Here is a 6,527-nt window from a genome sequence, read left to right as displayed (position 1 = left end):
CAAGAGTGGGACTTTGGCCTCTGGAGCACATGTGGATTGTATGAAGCCTCATGGACTGTTGGCTAAACGTCTAATGCATATGGGACACAAAAGTGGAAACACTTCAGGGATGTCAAAGTCATCATCGGATTGGTTGAATTCTATAGGATTTCTGCGAGACTTATGTATCGTGTTCTTTAACGTTCCACCTGGAAACAAAGATACCATGGGCACCAAACCCCCTCACGAAAGAAGAAAGCCGCTGTGTTTTCAACTGTGACGACGAGCGCTTATCTGGAACAGCTAAATGCTGGATTTTCAAAAGTATGTGAAATATTTAAAGTTTGTGGCATAGAATCTTTAAAATACGTCTGAGAGTTTTACTCACCGGTCTGATTTGCGGAAACATTTCCAAATCTCGAAGCGTGACGATGAATGAAATGATCTGTGATTAGTTGTTTGAAATGTTAGTCAAACGGCCTCATAGAAGGGGCCTTGGCCAATGAAAGATGCCATGAATTCCAGACCTTCAGTCTTCCTCATTACATTACATTATTCAATTAGTTTTTTATCCAAAGCTACCTACAGTTGCTATATATGTCAGAGGTCGCATGCCTCTGGAGCAACTAGGGGTTAAGTGTCTTGCTCAGGGACACATTGGTGTCTCACAGTGGATTCAAACCCGTGTCTCTCACACCAAAGGCATGTGTCTTATCCACTGCGCCATCAGCACCCCATTTTCAGCCCATAACCTTTTCCATCATCTTTTTCTGCCCACTGCATGTTTGATGGCAACTCAAACATGAGTTACCGTAAATATGTCTATATCATATTATGATATACTTTCATCAGGGATCGAATCAGTGATTCGATGAATACAGAATTCTTACATGAAAACAGATATTTTCACAAATTTCTTCTAGAATAAGTTATTAATATGATATATAAAATGTAAAAAAAAAAATGTAATAATACAGTAATATTCAAATGTTTGAAGTCTGCATGAATTTTTTTTTTTTTTTTTTTTTTAGCAATGACACATTAAATTGATCAAAAGTGCCAGTAAATCCATACATAAATGTTAAAAAAAAATCTATTTTTCAACTAAATGCTATTTGAACTTTGAAGGTAACACAGGATCCACAGAACCTTCAGTAGCACAACTGTCTTATAGACTGATAATAATAAATGTTGCTTGGGCAAGAAATTAGGATGATTTCTGAAGAATGGACTGGACTGGAGAGATTTTTTCAATCAAATACATACATACTTAGTGTGCATAAAAGACTTCTTAAAAAAAAAAAAACCTTTTGGAAATCTTGCCCACCCCAAACTTTCTAATGGTAATGTACATATAAAACCTTTATCTGATTAACATTCTCTATTTTATTTATTTATTTAAATTTTGCTCCAGCCTTAAAGCTGCGGTAGGGAACTTTTGACGCTCTAGCGGTTAATAAACAGAACTGCTTGCGTCTTGCGGAAGAACATCGTAGCCAGAACTACTTCTCTCTGTTTATGTCTATGAAGAATCACAAAGGTACTGGGTTACTCCGCCGCGGTACGCCCGAAGCAATCTAAAATAGTCCGAATATAAACACTTATTATAGGTGCTTATTATAGGTGCAAGCTAAAAACACGGTTTGGAAAATGGATTCATGGTGTACTCACTTATTATATACATTTTTCTACATTTTGAACACAAACAAAGTTACGGACCGCAGCTCTGATTGGTTATTTTTTACTGGGAGCGCATGACTTTCTGCAAATGGCAATAGGAACACTGGGAGGAGCCAGAGGAGCTTGATTTTTTTCACAGATTATCTGTCTCATATTCTATTGTCAGGACATAATGACAGGTTTAACAAATATGAAAAAAATATATATTTACAAAAGTTACCTACTGCAGCTTTAAGGATTGTGAGAGAGAGAAAGAGAGAGACTGACTGACTTTCTCCTATTTCCACAGAATTTGCCACTCTAAGCAAATCTTACAGAGTCAATAAATATTGAGTGTGGGAAGAATCATGTTGCACTGTTGTTGGCCAACACCATTCAGTATAAATGTAAATACTGATGCAACACTGCAGCCTCACATTACATTGTAATTTTATCTTGCTGTGTTCTTTAAAGGTCTTTAATTGCCTTACTTCATTCCAAGTGGGTGGAAACAGCTGTCGTTGGATATTGTGATGCTGTATTGTGTTTTCTTACTGTATCCATAGTTATTGTTTATTTTTTCAATTTGTTTTTTAATTTTATTTATGTCAAAGCATCACATGCTTTACAGGTACATCTGAAAACAATTGAATTCATATTTTATTTTAATATAATTTAATATAATTTATGGAATTTTAACTTAGCACAAAGGCACAAGTAAATTCAAAGTGGTCTTCATTTAGTAGGTCTTCTTGCTGGTTAGTCAGTTCTGGAGTTAAGATTTATGTATTGCTTCATTTAATTACTGTTTATTGTATATCATCCTGTTGTGTTTCTTACTGGAGCCACATCTTTATATATTATCCTTATTTGAGGCAGAGTCTGTCATTGTTCTCGGCCTTTTCACTTTTTTGGATTTGTTTGGTTTGATTCTCAGGGTTACTATTTACATTTTGATTAGAGGCATAGTTTCTTTTTGCTCATTTTCATGAGTAGCCTATTGCCTCAGGGTTGTTGTTTCTTTCATTTTCTTTTTCATTTGGGATACTATTTTTTTGCATGCCTGCCCCTATATGGGAAAAATAAACGTCCTTTTTTTTCTGCTAAAAATGCAATGTGCATTGATTTTTTTTCCAAGAGTGGTATAAGGCACAAAACACATTTTAAGTGAACAAAAACAATGAACATTTTTAAGTTTCTGATTCCTAAGACCCCATGCATACCCTTCCCAATGCACAAACACAGAAAATGCACCACCTAACTCTGCCACAAAGCAATCATGTTGTCTGCTCCACACTAAAACTTGATAACATTGATAAATCTTTTTAATATTTCATTTACAGCCTTTTTTCATGTGAAAAGTCTAGATGAAGAACAGCCCTCACTTTCACAGATCAATAAACTACACAAATGAATTTCCTACAACATGCTGGGTTGTGTAGAACCTGAGATTTCTTTTTTGTAGGAGTAGGGCTATTTCTGATGAAGAAATTCTGCGTTATTTGATAACAAATTTCATTAGCCTCACTTAGATTTTTTTTTCATTAATTATTCCATTTTTTATTTATTTAATTCAACAAAGCAGCCATTTGTACCATAATTGGCTACATTAAATACTACTATTAATTAAACGCAGCTAATATACAAAACCACATTTAACACGTAGTGTGTAATTTCTGTGCTGCTAACATCACTAAACAGAACTACAAAACAATACAACCCAATTACATGAAAAAAAAAATATTTTACTAGGTAGCGATTTTGTATGATTTCATAACGTGATTTGTATGGAAACATTCCATTTTGAGGTGGGGTGGTGGGGGCACCCCTAAACCATAGGGCCAACCCTAAGTGTCAATACAAAAGTTTATAAATAAGATGAATTCATAAGAATTACCTATCATTTCACTAAAATGTAAAAAAGCTAATTGCCATAAAAGTGTGTTGAAACAATCTGTTGTCGAACAGGTTTCCAGAACACCCTCTCTCTCTCTTTCTCTCTGCCATTGGTCAGTCCATCAGGCAGACCCGCCCCAAACTCACACTGGATGAACCAGTTGCTAAGCTGGCTAGATCGGAATACTAAAACAAACAAAGATGTTTTGAAAGCACCACAAACCACAGTGTTTACACTTTTGAGCAAAACCAACCGACACAACGGCTTAGTTTTAGGTGCCTACATGCTAAGCTAGAAAAATAAAAAGTATTTTAATAATAAAAATTGCACACTTCACCTCTACCTTTTTGTCGCATTGATTCTGCATTCCTCAGAGCCATTTTGATCAATAGTACTCACTTCACAAAACTTTCCAGTGATCTCACCTCCCTAAATGCCTACTTCTTTAAATAAAAAGCAATACAAATTAAGAAACCGAGTTGGTAGCCATGAAGCACAGTACCAATAGTGATAGTAATAAGCTAAAGAGGCAGACAAAGCCAGTTATGTGAGCTAGACAGAGGCTGTAAGGTAGAATTGGCACATTAGAGGCATTGAGGCTCAATGTAAAGGCATTCCAGAGACAGAGAACAAGAAAAGGAGCACTTACACTGCACTGAAAGCTGTATTGAGGCATTAGTCATCCCAACTATATTCTCTGCAATGCAGGTCAGCATGAAGCTGTTATCGTCTCGGCTGATGTTGACCAGAGTTAAGTTGATGGAGTGAACATTCGGTGGATATTGATTGGACTAGAAGAGAGGAGGACACAATAGCTATTGGAAACACAACCAAGCTTGCACAGATTCAACAAATGGTTTATGGTGTATACTAGCCACTGTAAGGCTCGAGTGAGTGATTTAATGGATCTTTTATTGGGTAAACTGCATATTTAATTTTAAACATAAAACCAGACTGTTAGGGATAGACGTATAGTCCATTTAAAAAGGTAGTACTGTCTATACAGCCGAAAAAAAGAACAGTTTGCTGGTTTTAACTGGATTAATCTTGTTGGTCTCCCAACAGTTTTCCAATGTTGCTTTGTCTACTGTTTTAAATATGCCATCTACCTTGACTAAGGTCCTTAAGAGGTACAGTACAGACCAAAAGTTTGGACACACCTTCTCATTCAAAGAGTTTTCTTTATTTTCATGACTATGAAAATTGTAGAGTCACACTGAATGCATCAAGGGCTATTTGAGATGGGGTGCTGCGCCAGATGACCTGGCCTCCACAGTCACCGGACCTGAACCCAATCCAGATGGTTTAGGGGTGAGCTGGACCGCAGACTGAAGGCAAAATGGCCAACAAGTGCTAAGCATCTCTCGGGGAACTCCTTCAAGACTGTTGGAAGACCATTTCAGGTGACTACCTCTTGAAGCTCATTAAGAGAATGCCAAGAGTGTGCAAAGCAGTAATCAAAGCAAAAGGTGGCTACTTAACCTAGAATATGACATATCTTCAGTTGCTTTCACACTTTTTTGTTATGTATATAATTCCATTTATAATTCCACATGTGTTGATTCATAGTTTTGATGCCTTCAGTGTGATTCTACAATTTTCATAGTCATGAAAATAAAGAAAATTATTTGAATGAGAAGGTGTGTCCAAACTATTGGTCTGTACTGTACATAAAATCCATGTTGATTGCAAGTCAAAAGGCTACATGCAAAAGTCTGCCTTACTTGATGAGTGTTAATGGAGTGCAGTCCACCAACAGTCCAATCCACTTCTGGTACCGGCACTCCTGACCCATTACAGGTGATTGTCACCCTGTCACCTTCCATCACTGTCAGGTTACTGTGACTTACGCTGATCTCCGGCAAATCTTGGTGGGGAATAGACAAGCAGTCACGGTATGAAAAACAACAGAAGAATCGCCTCAAATGCTGTTGAAGAATTTGGATGACGATTGTCATTATTTACTCACATTCATTTCAATCCAAACCTGTATAACTTGACGATTTTCTTTTGCAGAACATGAATGATATTTTAAAAAATGTCTGTTTTTGTCCATTTAATGTCCCATACCACAGTGAGAGATGTTCATGCGCTGTAAAGGGATCTTGAAGACACCGTTGTTGCAGAACAGGTGCTGGTTATGGAGTCCGGCTTCACCTCGCTGCTGCCACAGCTGGATCCAACGGATATTGCAGCTGCAGTTAAACACCACTCCTTCAAGTTTCCTGCCACAACACAATATAGAGTTCTTACTGAGGACACACAAACATGCACACAGTGCCAAGAAGGTCCATTTAGAAAACCAGGAGAAAACTAGGTGAAGGACAACATTATCCTACAAAACATCAACTTCTCCAGCACCCATCAGTCAACCAAGGCCTGGAGAGCTGCTGGCGTGCTTCCATTTTGCAGCCAGAGCGGGTTCTGTGCCCAGGGCTTTGTGTACGAATGCTTTCTGGACTGCAGCCCTTTCCTGGCCACGTCTGTCCAGCTATTCATCGTGCCAGATTCACCACTGGTGCCCAGGGCGATCACAGTCCCCGCAAATGAAGTCAAACAAAACATGAGCTTCTGGATTAAGGCAAAAACTAAGCCACTAGATGTGATATAATATAATATTTCGGTGCAGTCTAAATTGAATACTCGCCCAAAAATGCGTCAAAATGTTCAAATAAAAGACCTTGTCAATCCAGATGGGTACATTAGCTTGTAACTTAGGAACTGCAACATTTTAAAACAAACTGTAAGACTAATCTTAAACCTTAACATTGTATTAAAGAATCAACCTGTCTACTAAAGAAAAATTTCAGAACCAGCACATATAACAGCTTTTACCTAAGTCTTTACTATAATCATGAGTTTATCTGAAGACAGTTTAAAGCAGAAAAATCTAAATATAATCCAACATTTTCCAATTTTTGTTACAGGCCCAGTTTTACAAAGATGCAAACGTGGACTTCTCTTGTATATGATTACTGCCTTCATTATGTGT

General features: G+C 37.4%; 1 pseudogene; it reads right to left on the bottom strand.

Annotated features, from left to right (window-relative positions):
* The window catches only part of LOC113073468 (NT-3 growth factor receptor-like), a 75,754-nt pseudogene extending 69,814 nt beyond the window's left edge, over positions 1–5,940 (bottom strand).
* Between the last annotated feature and the right edge of the window lie 587 nt (positions 5,941–6,527).

This window comes from Carassius auratus, unplaced genomic scaffold (genome assembly GCF_003368295.1).
Source record: "Carassius auratus strain Wakin unplaced genomic scaffold, ASM336829v1 scaf_tig00012213, whole genome shotgun sequence".
Taxonomy (NCBI): domain Eukaryota; kingdom Metazoa; phylum Chordata; class Actinopteri; order Cypriniformes; family Cyprinidae; genus Carassius; species Carassius auratus.
This window is presented reverse-complemented; position numbering and strand designations above follow the sequence as displayed.